This window comes from Triturus cristatus, chromosome 3_2 (genome assembly GCF_964204655.1).
Source record: "Triturus cristatus chromosome 3_2, aTriCri1.1, whole genome shotgun sequence".
NCBI classification, from domain to species: Eukaryota; Metazoa; Chordata; class Amphibia; order Caudata; family Salamandridae; genus Triturus; species Triturus cristatus.
Genome location: NC_140584.1, coordinates 1,140,281,780 through 1,140,298,778, shown reverse-complemented (window position 1 = coordinate 1,140,298,778; position 16,999 = coordinate 1,140,281,780). Strand labels below are relative to the sequence as shown.

The 16,999-nt window shown below is 50.7% G+C and overlaps 1 protein-coding gene across 2 annotated transcripts in view; it reads right to left on the bottom strand.

Annotated features, from left to right (window-relative positions):
- XRCC5 (X-ray repair cross complementing 5) overlaps positions 1-16,999 on the bottom strand; it is a 519,003-nt gene that overhangs the window by 100,070 nt on the left and 401,934 nt on the right. The gene's annotated exons all lie outside the window — the stretch shown is intronic.

Sequence of the window (16,999 nt, the reverse complement as noted above, 5' to 3'; positions counted from 1 at the left end):
TAGAGACTCTATCTAGCCGCAGATTCCTTATCGTAGAATTATCCCCAGGCGTTAGACTGGATCCGGATATTTTTCGTGAGCCGTACCTCTGCATGCCGGTAGGTGGCGTTGTTCGGCTCTGTGCGGCATCGTCCACGTCGGAAGTGAAGGCTATATAGGTGTAACCCCAGTGCGCTGATGTGCGTTACTTTTCATGACTTTCCACGCCAGGAGCTTGAATCCATGAAGAACACTGACAACTGGTGTTGAAAACTAGGGCCCTGAAGGGGGAGAACCCTGCCCCTAGAAATCCATTCGCAGAATGGAGAGGATGGGAGGGTGGGTAAGGAATCTGCAGCTACATAGACTCTCTACCAGATAAGCGTTATCAAAGATAAGTAACTTCTGATAGGCTTCTAGCTGTAGATTCCTTACCTTAGAATAGATACTCAAGCAATATCTCCCAGGAGGTGGGTCTGCTAAACAGTTTCACACTTGAAAGTGCTGAAGGAACGAACTAATGAAATAGTATCTGTTCCAACGCACCTGACTATTCAGTCAGTAATGCTTCGTGGACGTGTGTAGAGAAATCCACGTTGCTGCCGGGCAGATATCTCGGACCAGAACTCTGCGTGCTAATGCCGTGGTCGCGGGCTTAGCTCTGTTGGAATAAGCACGCAAACCCTCAGGGGGTTGCTTCTTGGCCAATGCATACCATAACTTACTGCAGAGCACAATCTATTGGGAGATTGTCCAATTCTGCACAACTTTTCCTTTCTTCGCTCCCATATACCCCACATAGTTTTGGTCGTCCACCTGGAACTCTTTCGTGAGGTCAAGTTAGAACAGCAACGCTCTTTCTGTGTCCAAATGGTAAAGTCACTCCTCTTCCTTATAGGAATGTGGCAGAGCATAAAAGGAAGACAGAGTAATGGACTGGCCTACATAAAAAGGAGTGACACATTTCGGCAGAAAGTAAGCTATAGAGCAAAGAAGCAGCTTGTCTGAATAATACCAAGGTACGGAGGCTTGGATGACAAAGACTGAAGCTCACTGACCCTCCTGGGAGATGTCATTGCCACTAGAAAGACCGTCTTGATGGAAACAAGCCTGAGAGGACAGTTGTGCAGTGGCTAAAAGGGAGCACATATCAGAAATGTAAGGACGAGATGGAGGTCTCACTGAGGCATAATGATGGGTGAAGGTGGAAACGTGTTGCAAACCTTTCAAAAAAGTATTCACCATAGGAGATTTGAACAAGGATGGCTGATCTGGCCACCACAGGAAGGCTGAGATGGCATACAGATAGTCCTTTAAGGTGTCCAAAGCAGAGTCCTTCTGGGCAAGAGAAAGGATAAAGAGAACTACCTGAGAGAGGGGAGCAAAAAAAGAGTCATCCGGTTTCCCTGCACACCATGCCACAAACCTGCCCCAATGGCAGGCGTATACAGTCTTGGTAGAGGGACACCAGGCTGCCAAAATAACAATGCAGTCTCTGGGTGGCAGGTCGAAAGCGGTCAACTGTTGCCGCTCAATCTCCACGCATAAAGGCGGAGTGTTGACAGGTTTGAGTAGAGAACTCATCCCAGCTGCTGAGACAGAAGATCCTCCAGAGGGTGCAGCCTGATTGGAGAACTGATTGCCATGCTAAAGTTAGTGAATAAGATCCTTCCTTACATCCCTCCATATCTGCAGAAAACAGTAGTGACAGCCATGGTGCTGTCAAAGCTGGATTACTGCAAAGGCCTCTACCCTTGACATGCAAGTGCAGTTTATCAACTAGCTTCATTCCCTTCAAAATGCGGCTGCCAGGCTCCTGCTGGAAATCCCCAAATCTCAGTCTGCCAAACATGCTTTACGGTAGCTGCATTGGCTCCCAATCAAATAAATAGTCAATTTTAAAACCCTTTGTATCAACTTCAGTCATCTTGGCCCAAATCTTCTTGAAGACAAGTTTAAGTGGTATCTTCCGGAGAGGCTCTGCTGTTCAAGCGCGGCCAAATTCATTGTGATTCTAAAGTTCAAGTGCGCCTCCTGCGGTGGTAGGAGCTTTGTGACAGGGGCCTTCGAAATAGTGGAACACTCTTCCTGTCCTTTCGTAAGACACTAAAAACTTGGCTTTTTACTTATTAATTCTGCTTTCTATTTTCTACAACCCAGCAGCGCCTAGACACCTATGGGCACTTGTTCGCGCTATATAAAATTATTTAACATAACATGCTCAACAGCATGAGGCACTAAACTCTCCGAGCCCAATGCAGAGCCACAAGGATGACTTGGGGCCAGTAGTTCCTGATCTTCTTGAGAACTCTGGGCAGGAGTGGCATTGGCAGAATGGCGTGCAGGAAGCCTGAGTTCCACTCGAGATGAAAAGCGTCTCTGAGCAAGAGCTGCCTTGGATACTCCAGTATGTAATTCAGCAGACATTGTGAGTTCTTGCCAGTGCCGAACAGATCAACTCAAGGCTCTCCCCACTGCTGAAAGGGACCTTGTACCACCTCCGGATGAAGGTGCCACTCGTGCCCAGGTAGACATCTTCGGCTGAGTTTGTCCGTCCTAGTTTTCAGAGAGCCTGCCAGTTGCTGAACCACCAGAATTATGCCTTGAAGTTCCAGCCATGTCCAGGGATGCAAGGCCTCTTAACAAAGGGTCCATGACCCCACCCCACCCTGTTTGTTACAGTACCACATGGCAGTGTTGTTGTCCGTGAACACCTGCACTTCCTTTGATGGAGGGCAGAAAGGCTTTAAATGCCAGCCGGATCACCCGGAGCTCCAGTAGGTTGATGTGTAGCCCGGATTCTGCCGGAGACCAGAGGCCTCTGGGCTCCACCTCTCCCAGATGGCTGCCTCATCCCATGAATGATGCATCTGTCACTACTGTCAGATCTAGTAGGGAAGAGAGAGGGGTCTGCCACTGATCCAATAGCTGTTAACCACCACTCCAGATCGTTTGCAGTTCTTATCCAAGATATGGACTATGTCGGAGAGATTACCCTGATGCTGTACCCACTGGAACATCAGGTCCCACTGCAGAACCCACATATGCCAGCAGAGATGTGTCACAAGCAGGATGCAGTAGGTCATGAGGCCCAGCAGCCTCAGAATCATTCAATTGAAAATCCAGGATAGAGGCAGAAACATCGGTATCATAGCCTGAATATCCTGGATTCGCTGATTGGGAGGATAGACCGGGAACTGTACAGTGTCCAGAATAGCTTCGATATAGGGAGCATCTGAGAGGGAGTCAGGTGTGTCTTTGGCATGTTGATAGTGAACCCCAGCGAGTGCAGGAGGTCCGCTGTAGTCTGGAGGTGGGCGATGGCAGCCTGAGGCGAGCCCGCCTTTAATAGCTGGCCGTCTCCACAGATGAACTGCAAAGACAGCCATCCCCTTAGTTAACACCCCCGGGGGCACAGGTAAGGCCAAAAGAAAGCACGGTGAACTGAAAGTGCTCATGGCCCACTGTGAACCACAGGTAATACCTGTGGGCAGGCAGGAAAGGTATGTGAAAGTATGCGTCTTGCAAATCCAACACTACTACCCAGTCTCCTGGGTCCAGGGCAGACAGGACTTGAGCTAATGTGAGAATTCTGAGCTTCTCCTGCTTGAGGAAAAAATTGAGAGGCTGCAAGTTTAAGAGAACTTGCGAACATCGCCATCACTTTTGTGAACACCTTAGGGGCACTGGTAAGGCCAAAGGGGAGCACGGTAAACTGAAAATGCTCGTGGCCTACTGTGCACCGCAGGTAACGCCGGTGGGCCTGCAGGACGGGGATGGAAAAGTAAGCCTGCAAGTCCAACGCTACCATCCAGTCTCCAGGGTCGAGGGCAGACAGGACCTGAGCGAGCGTCAATATTTTGAACTTCTCCTTCAGGAGGAAGCGGATGACGTTCCTGAGATCCAAGATAGGACACAGGCCTTTGTCCATCTAGTGCACCAGAAAGTAGCAGGAATAACAACCACGACCTACTTCTGGCGACAGCTCTTTTGGCCAAGGGGGGCATAGAGAGGGTGCTATCACGTCCTGGCGGAACAATGTGAGATGGTCCTTCATCAGACTGTTGCAAGTGGGGGGCATGGGTGAAGAGGTAGTCACAAAGGGGAGGGGGTAGCCCCTTCGGACAATTTGAAGAACCCAGCAGTCTGATGTTATAAACCTTCAGGGGGGCAGGTGATGGCATATCCTGCCTCACACTGGGTGCCCATGATGGTAAGATGGCAAACTAAAGGGGTTTGGAGGATGCAGCAGTCAGGGGAGTGGTGGACTGGCCTAGACTCTGGCTGCCCGACCTATGTAGTTAATGGATACTGTGTCCTTGGCCACGCAGAGGCTTGGAAGCATGCATGCTGTGGTGGCTCGGCTGGTGGCCGCAAAAGGTGGACTGGGGTTGGCGATGGGTCCCAAGGACCTGGCCATAGCTCTGCTATCCTTGAAGTGCTGGGTCCGCCTCGTCTCCAAAGAGATGGGAGCCATCAAAGGAAATGTCTATAAGTGACGCTTGGACTTCCCCAGAAAAGCCAGGCGCGTGCGGTAAAGCCACCAACGAAAAACCCGCTCTGCCCAGCTAGTCGGTCATGTCCAGCCCATATCGAATCGTGACATTTGTTGCAACTCTCCCGTCAGACATAGCTTGGGAGAGTATGGTCCGGGTCTCCTCTGGGACCATGGGCAGCACCTGCTCAACTGAATCCCATAGGGCATGGGAGTACCGGCCCAGAAATCACTCAATATTCACAGACCGCAGAGCCAGGCTGGTGAAAGTAAATACTTTCTTTCTCAAGGCGTCCAGCCTCCTAGATTCCCTATTCAGTGGGGTGGTAGGGAATGCGACATAATTTACAAGGGAGGTGGAGGCCTGGACCACCAAGCTCTCTGGGGTAGCAGGTAACGTGAGGACGTTTGGGTCACCTGCAGCAGGGCAGTGGGCAATTGTCCTGTTCACTAGAGCCTCTGTGTAGGGTTGGGACGATGTCTCCATCAGGATGTCCGTGAGGGCTTCATTAAGTGGGAGAAGAGGTCCTGAGGGGTTCACTCCCGGCTGAAGCACCTCTGTCACGACGTGAGTCTTAACTGTCACTGAGGGTAGGCTAAGGTCCAGCAACTCGGACACACTTCTCACCACCATAGAAAAAGAAGCCCCCTCCTTCCTAGTCATGGCAGGGAGAGTGAGAGCTTGCCAGTATCTGGAGAGATGTGCAGTGTGCCGATTCCTCACACCAGTCCATGTTGCGGTATCGGGGCTGCTATTCTTCAGGGTCCAGTGACCCCTCCCAATCCACCCGAGTCCCAGCCCATAAGAATAGGGCTCTGCCACGGACCTGGAAGGCATGGTTTCAGTAGCCGTTGGGCGACCCATCGGCTCTGTGTTGGGGATAAGAATGGTGACAGCGCCGGGACCTTCGGCATCAGGCCCAGCGCCAGGGAAGATTGAGGTGGTATGACCGATGCTGGTTTGAATCCAATCGTGGATTCAAGGGCGCCTTACTGGAGCCGGCAGCGAACCAGTGGGGGCCCCTTCCGAACTCGCAGGGCCCAAAGTCATGTCAGCCGGAATGTGCTGCCCAAATATATGGTGCACAGCCTCAAAGAACTTGCGGAGTTGGGCGGTGGTCCCTCTGGTTCCCAGAAACTCAGGGAGGCTTGGAGCCGGCCCGGGTGCAGGTTTAACTGAGGAGCCAGGCCTCGAATGATGATGCCTCCAGGTCTCGTTAAATGACTTCGACAGACGGGGCAAAGTCGAAGACCTCGTTGACTTCTTACTCTTGTTGCGGTTCTGGGACTTACCAGATGACTCTGAGTACAACGAGGATCTTGGGCTCAGCGACCAATCATCCCTGGACCTTTCTCTCAACAGAATTTAAGAGCGTCGCATATCAGGCTGCAAGGAGCTTGAGGAAGCTCTCCCTCAACGGTTTGGGGTGCATGGCAGTCGGCGCAGTTCATCGCGTCATGGTCTCGCATGAGGAACCAGAGGCAAACAATGTGCAGGTTTGTCGCCAACAACTGCTGATGACATGTGCCACAGGGCTTGAAGCCAGCCTTCCTAGTTGACATTCTGCCACACCAGGAGAAAAATCTCAAAACAGATAACGCTCTCTGGATCTCAACTGACAGGCGCAGAAACAAAAGAACTGACCTCAGCGTGCTGGGGTAGAGCTTGTATAGGCACCGAGCACGCCACTTCCGGTGCGGACAATGCCACGTTGACCTGAACGATGCCACCTACCGGCGGTACTGCTCACGAAAAGTTCACGGATTCAGCCTGATGCCTGGAGATAATTCTAAGGTAAGGAATCTGTCTCTTGACTTCTCTATCAAATAACTAAAGTAACATAAAAGTGGTTACAGTCATACATTAGCCCTTCAAAGCGTAATTATTCTCAATGCAAGCTCTTGGATAAAGTGTAGTTGTAATATGTCTCTTGCACATTTTCTATCTTCCCTGGAGTAAATGCCAGGGTAAAAGTTTTTAAAATTGCATCAGCCCGGCAACCTGCATTAAAAAACAGCCTTTGCTTGACCAAGTGCATGAAATAAGAATTCTTTAATAGTCAGAAAAATATTTTACTAAGTTACTTCCATTTGTCTTCCATTAAACTGAAGATCGCTAAAACATTAATAACCTTGGCAGTGGTAAAGGATGTGAGGTGGATACCAAAGAACCAACCCTGTGATCTGTTTGCAACGCAATACACCCTTTACTCACTGGAAACACAAAGTTTGAGCACACTGGTTAAAACAAGACAATTCGCTGTTTACAGGCCTCCAGGTCCACTTCGTAGTAGCCCATTCACACGCATGTGGTTGATATCATGGTTTTAAGAGGGTAACATAACGAACAAGTTACTTACCTTCGGTAACGATATATCTTTAAGAGACATAGATTTGTTATGGATTCCTCACCTTAGAATTACCCCCAGGCGTCAGACTGGATCCTGAGAATTGTTTCTTCAGTAGTACCCTGGCGCATCGATAGGTGGCGTCGGTAGACTCAGCGTTCGTCGTTGGCATCGTGGTCAGCGGAATGACGTTGTGGTATCTACTTAGATGCCACCCTCGCGCGCTGACGCCAGTTCTTTACACAACATTCCACGCCAGAAGCGCAGAGCCATGCAAGACACGGACCACTGGTGCACAAAACTAGGGCCCTGAAAGGGAGTCCCTTACCCTAGAAGTCAGTTCGCAGAATGAGGAGCATGGGTAGGGCGGTGAGGAATCCATAACTCATCTATGTCTCTTACAGATATATTGTTACTGAAGGTAAGTAACTTGTTCCTCTGAAAGAAACAGTTATGGATTCCGCACCTTAGAATAGATACCTCAGTGATACCAACCCTGGAGGTGGGTCTGCAAACCAAATTCACACCAGAAAGTCCTGGGGACCTGAACGGCCAAATAAGCCGTCTCTCGGGACTTGGGTATCCAGGCAGTAGTGTTTGGTAAACGTGTGCAGTGAAGCCTACTTAGCTGCCTGGCAGATGTCAAGAAAGGGGGCCTCCACGTCCCAAAGAAGTAGTGGTTGCCGTCGCCTGGTGGAATGGGCGCACAACCCCACTGGAGGTTCCTTTTTTGCTAAGGAATAGCAGATTTTGATGCAAAGAACGACCCATCGGGAGATGGTTCGTTTTTGCATGGCCAGACCTTTCTCGGCGCCCACATAGCCAACAAAGAGCTGGTCATCCACCTGGAATTGTTTTGTGCGATCCAGATAGAATAAAAGTGGACGTTTTGGATCCAGAAGGTGGACCCTCTCTTCCTCTTTAGAAGGATGCGGGGCGGGAAGAAGGAGAGCAATGTAATGGGAAGGAAAGAAGGCCTAATGCAAAGGACAACTTTGTCCAGATGAACAGCCAGGAAAGGAGGTTCAGAAGAAAGGGCTTGAAGCTCACACACCCTGCGAGCAGAGGTGATGGCAATCAGAAAGGCAGACTTTAGTGACAGAAGTCTGAGAGGACAGTTATGTAGCGGTTCGAAAGGAGCACACAAGATAGGTGAGAACCAGTTTCAAGTCCCACTGAGGCATTACGAAAGGGGTTGGAGGAGACAAGTGAGTAATGCCCTTAAGGAAGCGATTTACAATAAGGGACTTGAAAAGAGAAGGCTGGTCAGGCAGCAGTAGGAAGGTCGAAATGGCCGAAAGATAGCCTTTGAGAGTGCCCAGAGCAGAGCCCTGTTGGGCCGAAGAAAGAACGAAAAGGAGAACCTCTGAAAGGGGGGCAGAAAGGGGATCCGCAGCCTTTGCTGCACACCATGCCACAAACTTGTTCCATCTACGGGCGTATACCGTTTTGGTGTAGGGACGCCTAGCTGCTAAGATAACATTGCAGACTTCGGGAGGAAGGTCGAAAGCGGTCAACTGTCGCCGCTCATTCTCCATGCAAGGAGGGGGAGGCTGAACAGGTTCGAGTGGTGGACCGTCCCTTGCTGCTACGACAGAAGATCCTCCCGAAGAGGCAGTCTGATCGGAGGATTGATGGCCATGTGCAATAGCTCAGAATACCAGACTCTTTGTGCCCAATCCAGGGCCACAAGAATGACTTGGGCACGGTCGATCTTGATCTTCTTCAGCACTCTGGGCAGAAGTGGTAAAGGCGGAAAGGCGTATAGAAGACTGCAACTCCACTCGCAATGAAAAGCGTCACCTCGTGAGTGCTGCCTTGTAAATTCCAATACGCAGAACTGCTGACATTGCGCGTTCTCTTCGGTGACGAATAGATCTAACCAAGGCTCTCCCCACTGCTGAAAGAGACCTTGCACCACCTCCAGGTGTAGACGCCATTTGTGATCCATCATGCACCTGCGGCTGAGTTCTTCCGCCCTGGCGTTCAGAGAACCTGCCAGGTGTTGCACATTCAGAGATATGCCCTGATGTTCCAGCCATGTCCAAAGGCAGAGAGCCTCCTCATATAGGATCCACGACCCCACCCGCCCCTTTGTTGCAGTACCACATGGCAGTGGTTTTGTCTGTGAACACCTGCCCTACTCTTCCCCTGACAGAGGGAAGGAATGCCTTTAGTGCATGACGAATCGCCCGAAACTCCAGAAGGTTGATGTGGAGCCCAGACTCAGCCGGAGACCAGAGGCCTCTGATCTCCGCCTCTCCCATGTGGCCGCCCCACCCTAGCAGAGATGCATCTGTCACCACTGCGAACTCTGGTTGGGGTAGGGAGAGGGATCTGCTGTGGACCCAATCCTGGTTCGTTAGTCACCACTGCAATTGGCGTACAGTGCCCACCGAGATATGGACGCAATCTGAAAGATTCCCCGGATACCGTGCCCACTGGAACTTCAGGTCCCACTGCAGAGCCTGCATATGCCACCTGGCATAGTCCACCAGCAGGATGCAGGAGGCCATGAGGCCCAGCAGTCTCAGGGTCAATCTGACTGAAACCCGGGATAGAGGCTGAAAGATCGGAATCATAGCCCGAATATCTCGGACTCGCTGCTGAGGAGGATAAGCCCGAAACTGCACTGTGTCCAGAACCGTGATGATGAAAAGGAGCTTCTGAGAGGGAATCAGGTTTGACTACGGCACACTGATGGTGAACCGCAACGAATGCAGGAGGTCGGCCGTAGTCTGGAGGTGGGAGACGACAGCCTGGGCCGAGCCCGCCTTCAACAGCCTATCATCAAGATGAGGGAAGACTGGAACGCCTGATATGCGCAGATGAGCTGCGACCACCGCCATCACTTTTGTGAACACCCGAGGGGCGCTTGTAAGGCCAAAGGGAGCATGGTAAACTGCTTGTGGCCTACCGTGAACCGCAGGTAACGCCGGTGGGCCTGCAGGACGGGGATGTAAAAATAAGCATCCTGCATGTCCAACGCTACTATCCAGTCTCCTGGGTCTAGAGCAGACAGGACCTGAGCTAGTGTCAACATTTTGAACTTCTCCTTCTGAAGGAAGCGGTTGACGTTCCTGAGGTCCAAGATAGGATGCAGTCCCTTGTCCTTCTTGGGCACCAGAAAGTAGTTGGAATAACAACCATGGCCTACTTCTTAGGCAGGAACTCACTCAGTGGCTTCCTTGGCCAAGAGATACGGATGGAGGAGTAGTCTCCAAGGGGAGGGAGTATCCCCTTTGGACTATCTCCAAAAGCCACCTATCCGACGTGATGTTGAGCCAGTGGGGGAGGTTATGGCAAATCCTGCTGCCTACTGGCAAATGATGGCCCTGAAAGGTCAGACTAGGAGGGCTTGAAGGCTGCTGCAGATGGGGTGCTGGTGGACTGGCCTGCCTACTGGCCCCCAGACGGGTCCCACACCCCCAGCCGCGTAGAGGCTGGACAGCTTGCGCAAACCTGTGGTTCTGGGCGGGACGTGGTGGGGCACCCATTCCGTAGCCATGAAAGGGGCGAAAGCAGACTGCGCTGGGTGGGAGGTGGATGCGAGGCACAAGGACCGGGCCGTAGCCCTGGAGTCCTTAAAGCGCTCAAGCGCGTTGTCCGCCTTGTCACCAAACAAGCGACGGCCATCAAAGGGCATTTCCAAAAGCGTAGCCTGGACATCACCCAAGAAGCTAATTTATCTTCAACCAGACATAGCGTCTAAGGGCTACCGACGTGGAAATCATCCTGCCTAGTGAGTCGGCGGTGTCCAGCCCAGGATGGCGAACTTTGCTGCGTCTCTCCCTTCACCAACAGCACAGGAGAGCACTGCCCGGGCCTCCTCTGGGCACTGTGGCAGAACCTGCGGAACCGTGTCCCACACCGAGTGGGAGTAACGGCCCAAGAGACATGAAGTGTTCACCAACCACAGTCCTAAGCTGGATGAAGAAATAATCATCTTCCCAAGGTGGTCCAGCTGCTTGGATTCCCTATCAGGTGGTACGTTAGGTAATGTGCCATTGGAAGTCGAGGCTTGGACCACCAAGCTCTCAGGGGTGGGGTGTTGTGAGAGGAAAATAGGGTAGCCTGGGGCCGGGCGGTGGCGTCGGGCAAGCATCCTATCCATAGGAGACCCTGTGTTGGGCTTGGACCAAGTGCCCAAAAGGATGTCCGTGTGGGCCTCATTGAACGGCATCAGGGGCTCCGAAGAGGCCGCTGCCAGCTGAAGCACCTCGGTCAGGAGGTTAGTCCTGACTGCCACCGTAGGAAGCTCGAGGTTTAAGGCCTCGGCCGCCCTACGCAACACCACTGCGTTAGATACACCCTCCTCCATAGCCACGGTATGGGGAGAAAGCATGCCAAGGTCTGGGGACGTACCCAAACCACTGGCCTCACCCAACTCCCCTCTCCAGCCGGGTTCTTCCAACTGGTCTGCTAGAGGGTCCACACACGCCTCCCAGTCCTCCTCTGGTAGCCACTCAGGGCTATAGGAAACACCAGGAGAGAACCGTGGTACAAAAGTACCAGTCGGCACCGGTCCCGACATCAGCCGACGTTGGTCCGGCTCTGTGTCTACATCGAGGGGGAGGCTGTGGTCGACGTTGGCTGGGGAAACAACCGGCGGCGGAGGGGCTGAGGTGTTGTCACTGGATTTGGCACTGGAGGAGGTGTCACGAGGTCGACCGGCACCGATCTGATCCAGGCCTAGATCTATGGGGGCCCTGCGTCGCCGGAGACGAAGCCGCCGGCATTGAAGGCCTAGAGACCCCAAACTGAGTCCGCGGGCCAGAGCGTGCGCCAGCGGAGTCGGGCTGCCCGAAGATAAAATGCAAGGCTTCGTAAAAGCTTTGAAGCTGGGCAGGGGTCGCTCGGGCTCCTGGAAAGGGAGGGAAGGCCGGAGTCGACCCAATAGGCTTCGCGGGCAGAGCCTGGCAAGTACCTTCCGCTTCCCGCGTTGCGTCGGCCGGCGGACGGGGAGAACGCAAAGAGCGACGGTGCTTGTTCACCTTCTTTTTCTGCTTCGACTTACCGGAAGATGAAGACTTGGATGAAGAGTGGTGGTGATGACTCCGCGACATGTCTTGCTACCTCCCTCTCGACCGGGACCTCGAACAGCACGGAGCGGACTGCTGGGCCTCTAATAGCTTTTGGGACCGCTCCCACAAATACTTCTGGTTCATGGTTCGGCTATTGGAGCACGACTTTGGGTCCTGGTCGTGCTCCAAACACCAAAGGCACACAAGGTGCAGGTCCGTAACCGACATCAGTTTGTGACAGGAGTCACAAGCCCTGAAGCCGGTTTGAGGACGGGACATCCCTGCATGCACCAGGAGGCGAACAACTCGAAAAGATGTTGACAAAAGTCACAAAAATGAGAGTCAAAAAGGGACTTGAGGTACTGCTTTCTCCAGATCTGCGCTGGCTGGAGCAGGGAAAGAAAGAACTGACATCAGCGCACGAGGGCGGCGTCTAAGTAGATAACCCAACGTCAATCCGGCGACCACGACAAACGCGGAGTCGGCCGACGCCCCACCTATCGACGCGCAGGGGTACTGCTGAAGAAAAAATTCACCAGATCCAGTCTGACGCCTGAGGGTAATTCTAAGGTAAGGAATCCATAGCTGTCTCTTTCAGATATGTATTAATAAAACGCACGTTTACCCCAGCAGGAGAATACTGGCACAGACTGAAATAACAGAGGTTTATAGTTACCAAACTCAATGGTACTTATTTTAATCAACCTCAGAAAGATGAAAGACTTATCAGGACTGTCAGGATTCGAACCTGTGACCATGCCTTCTAATACAGATTCCTGCAGTGAAGGCATTAGTCAACAGACGTGGTAACTGAGCCTCCATACCGGGCTGTGTAGCAGGTAACTGGGTTAACCTTAGCAGTCATTCGGAGGCTGCAAGCATAATAATTAGTGCAAAACACAGTTTTCTTTTAGAAGTGTTGACTTGCCCTGAAAATGACGTACAGAGTCAAGTCATCGAGCCTTCAGTGACAGGTTACTGGCCCTTTTCAAGGCATGTCCTATGGCAGCGGTTCTTAACCTTTTGACTTCTGTGGACCCAACAATTTGAACCGCATAACAATACACAAAAATACACAAAGGCGTATACATCAAACAACTACACAAAGCCGGAAATATTGTATTCACTTCTTAAACAAAAAATATGAATATACCGAAATTTTTATGACAAACTGTATTTTATTTTCTCAAAGTTCATGCGAATTTCTAGACTCTAGCTTATCAGTTTGTCTTTCTTTTCTGCTCCCAATGCTTGTTTGTTCGTCAGTGCATGCCAGTACTGCTTCAACTGGTGCCACCGATCCATACTAGATTCCATCGCTGTACAAGTGCTGCTCCCACACATCACGGTGAGGACACCAACTTCAAGTGTGAACCTTTCAGCGTTGCTCGTTTTGCAGATGCACTTTATTAATCCGATAGTAATACTTCATTTTCCAAACAGTTGTGGATCCCTGAGTAGCTGCTGTGGACGCCCAGGGCTCCACGGGCCCCAGGTAAAGAACCACTGCCCTATGATAATTTTGTCAATCGTGCTTTTATTGTAGTTTTCTTCCCCAAAACTTGGAATCCTATTGTTTACAAGTGCAGACTTTAATAGGGTGACCAGACGTCCCGGTTTTGCCCGGACGGTCCCCGTTTTTTGTGAAATGTCCCCGTGTCCCGACACTGTACTCCAATGGAGTCAAATGTCCCCGTTTTAGAACAGTGTCCGGGTTGAACAAAGAAATGTCCCGGTTTTTTACTGTTCCGGTTGCGCGCATGCTCTGTTTGCACAGCTTGGTGACGTCACTGAGGTGAGCGCTGTAGCAGGAAGGGAAATCCTTTGAAGAGAGACATGTTCTCTCGGGATTTCCCTTCTCTTTGTCTACACAGCGCCACCTACGTCATCATGCAGCTGGTTAGAACCACCTGTGACCGGCATGACCCTGATTTTACAACCTGCAGCAATCCACCGTGACCCTGCTCTGCCTTAAAGCGAGCGAGGGTCGGACAGTCTCAAACTACAGCAGAATCCAGCAGCAGCTTCGTGACGCCTCCCCAGCCCTACCAGCACCGTCGGGACACTGCCTTGCATCAGAGCTGCATCATCCAGGAATCCTTGCCCTCCCAGCCTGCAAGCCCGCAACGTGTATTTTAACCCTGAGAGTTTTATCCGCACCAGTGCTGGCTTCCTGGGGGCGCCGTGTAGCGTTTCTTTCCCCCAGCAATTACCAGGCCTCACATAAATGTCAAGAGTGTGATTAATTATCTTCCTGGAGAGAGATCAGCATTTTGTATAGTTGAGGTTTTGACTTGGCTGAAGTTAGTGCAGAGGGTTAATATGCCTGCTGCAAAGAACGTGTACCAAGTAGATTACAGAGTGCGTATGATGTAAACAGATCAGCAGGGTTACTGCTTTCAAAAGAGACATTTTTTCGCTACTTGCAATTTATAACTTAAAGTCCTGATATACAACAGTGAGCTATTAACTTTCATCCCAGAACTGCATACACACTGCAAAGTATACATTATTAGAACATTGATTAATGTTTCAAAAAGGGTTAATCTGGCTAGAAATCGATTCTTAATATTAAAGAAAACTCCCAACTATGCTGTTTCTTTTTCTACTCTGTGTTTGTGCTTCTCCACACCAAGCACTCTTAAACTATACTGCCTACCAGTATGGATGACATGTGACTCCTACACTTTCAGTCCTTTGGCTTATGTAACATTTCCTATACACTGATTTACACACGTATGATTGATTGTCTCTGTGTAATGTGTGTGTGATGCAAGGTGCTTGGACACCCTACACTGGTATGAGTGGCGCTATATATAATGCATCTGATAGAGTGTGGTTATGGTGACTTGGTCACTGTTAAAGGGTGCTAGTGAGAGAATCCGTGGTGGAGGTGGTCATTGGGGGGGGCGCCAACAAACATTGTCGCACAGGGCGCCACCAGCACTAAAGCCAGCCCTGTCTTATATGTTCTAAACTATTTACTATGCTAATGTACGTAAATGTTTCCACGTAAATAAAGCAAACATTATTTATATTTCAGTCAACTGCGCTGAACGTAGGGGGAGTGCTTTATGGGAAGGAGTATTCTACAAACAGCAGTATCTGATTTTGACGATGACAGAATGTGTGTGTGTGTATATGTGTGTATATATATATCTATCAAACTCGCTAGCGATGCACTCGTTCACTTCCTCGTGGCAAAAACAAGAGCACAAACTCCTCTTCGATTGTGCAATTTTCTTTATTGTTCAGTTAACAATCCCAATATATATACTTATCTAATAAGAAAACAAACTTGGACTAAAGCAAATGTTGAGGCAAAGTCTGTTTAAATGGAATTAATGCTTACTGCCGATAAAAGACCTCTGATTTGTCATCTGTAATGCTTCATCTCGGTCTTGGAGGGAGCTGTCAGTCCTTTTTCTATGTTTATCACAGCTGTCAAATAGTCCTACTTTTATGTCGGTGGTTACTGCAAATCGTAGTCCTACTTCTATGTCTATGACCTGTCCCCGTTTTTTGTTTTGAGAATCTGGTCACCCTAGACTTTAAAAAAGATATGTTGACGCTGTGTATCAAATATCGACTTACTGTACCCAACATGGCTGACAATCCTCAAGCAGGTTTTTAAACCTTTGCACGCTTCTGCAAAATGTGCCTTCTATGCCCCCGGCAGCGCCCTTCTGCTAATCTTAGCATTGTGAAATGAGATGCGCCAGTACTCATGGCTGCTGCACGTCCTCTCAATGGCAAGACAACTCTTGACAAAACACACGAATCTTGCTAAACGTCCAACCTTCATGTAAATTGTGCCGAACCCGCCTGCGCTGAAGCCCCTGCTGTGAACTATAAACAGATCTGCCTGAAGGCGATAAAATCCAGCAGCAGAATGAATGTGCTCTGTGTTTCTGCATTCACAATAAACCTGCTGATCAGCCTCGTACTATACCCTGGAGATCTGCAAAAACAGTGATTGAATTCTCAACAGTTTGTCATCAGCCCTAATGAAGAGGAGGCAGGTGTGAGCACGTTTCCTCACCCCATCCCCGTGGCAGAGATGACAAACAATGCCTACATTTAAGGAAACGTGCAAAGAAACCTATTGAAATAGCATCAATTCACAAAACGTGGTGGCACCTTAGAGGTGCCAACCCCACGAGGCGCGCAGCTTTGGCTTCTATTCGAGGACTGCTCCACCGGCTGGTGGTGGAAGGGCTCTCCAGCTGTTGGAGGACTACGGGGCAGATCCCTGCAGTCGCAATGATGGCATGCCCAGATGTGAGAGCAATGACCACTGCTGATTGGCTGTGGCCGCTCAGGTAAAGCGTGATCTTGAAGGTAATCCCCACCCAACACCTTTGCAGCTACCGCTCTCTCTCAGGGGTGGCTCCTCCATGTGGGCGGAGGAGCGTCGCCCCATTGCGTTCTCGCAGTGCGAGAAGCAGAAACATAAAGTGGTATTATAAATACCATTTTATGTTTCTGTTTCTCGCACTGCGAGAAAGCAGAAGGGTTTTGTTGAGGGCGGGTGGTCCTGCTCTAGGGCAGGGGAGGAGTGGCTTGCTCACTCAGAGGGCGCTGACTGTTTGGTCGGCCCCAGGGCCGATCAAACCAGTCAAGCACTCTCTTTTCTCCATGTAGGCTGAATGCAGCCTACATGGAGAAAAAGGCCTCCCCATAGACGGCTGTGTGGACAGCGTCCCAACCAATCACAACGCTGCCATTGTAGCGCTGTGATTGGCTTAGGGGAGGGAGGCTGTCTGCTTCCTGTGAGGAGCAGAGAGAGGAGGAGAAGCGACGCGGGACTGGACCGATCCAGCGAAGGCAAGTTAAAAATGTAAATTAAACTTACCACTGCCCGACCCCCGCTGCCCTCCCACCTGTCAGTCATGGCAGCCGCAACTGCTCTCTCTCAAATCATTACAGCGGAGGAATGAATTTCTAAAGATCTCTTCAAACCAGAACTATGTCAAATTTATTGTCAATGAAACTGTATTTAGACCTGGCACGCAGTCCGTCCAGGACTAATCAATGCCAGTCTCCTGCCACACTCTTCGGCGGCAACAACCCTCAAATACAGCTGCAGCTTAGTTATAGCCAGCGGTAGGCCACCTGAGGCACCAGTCCTACCTGATGTCGGGAGTCACACA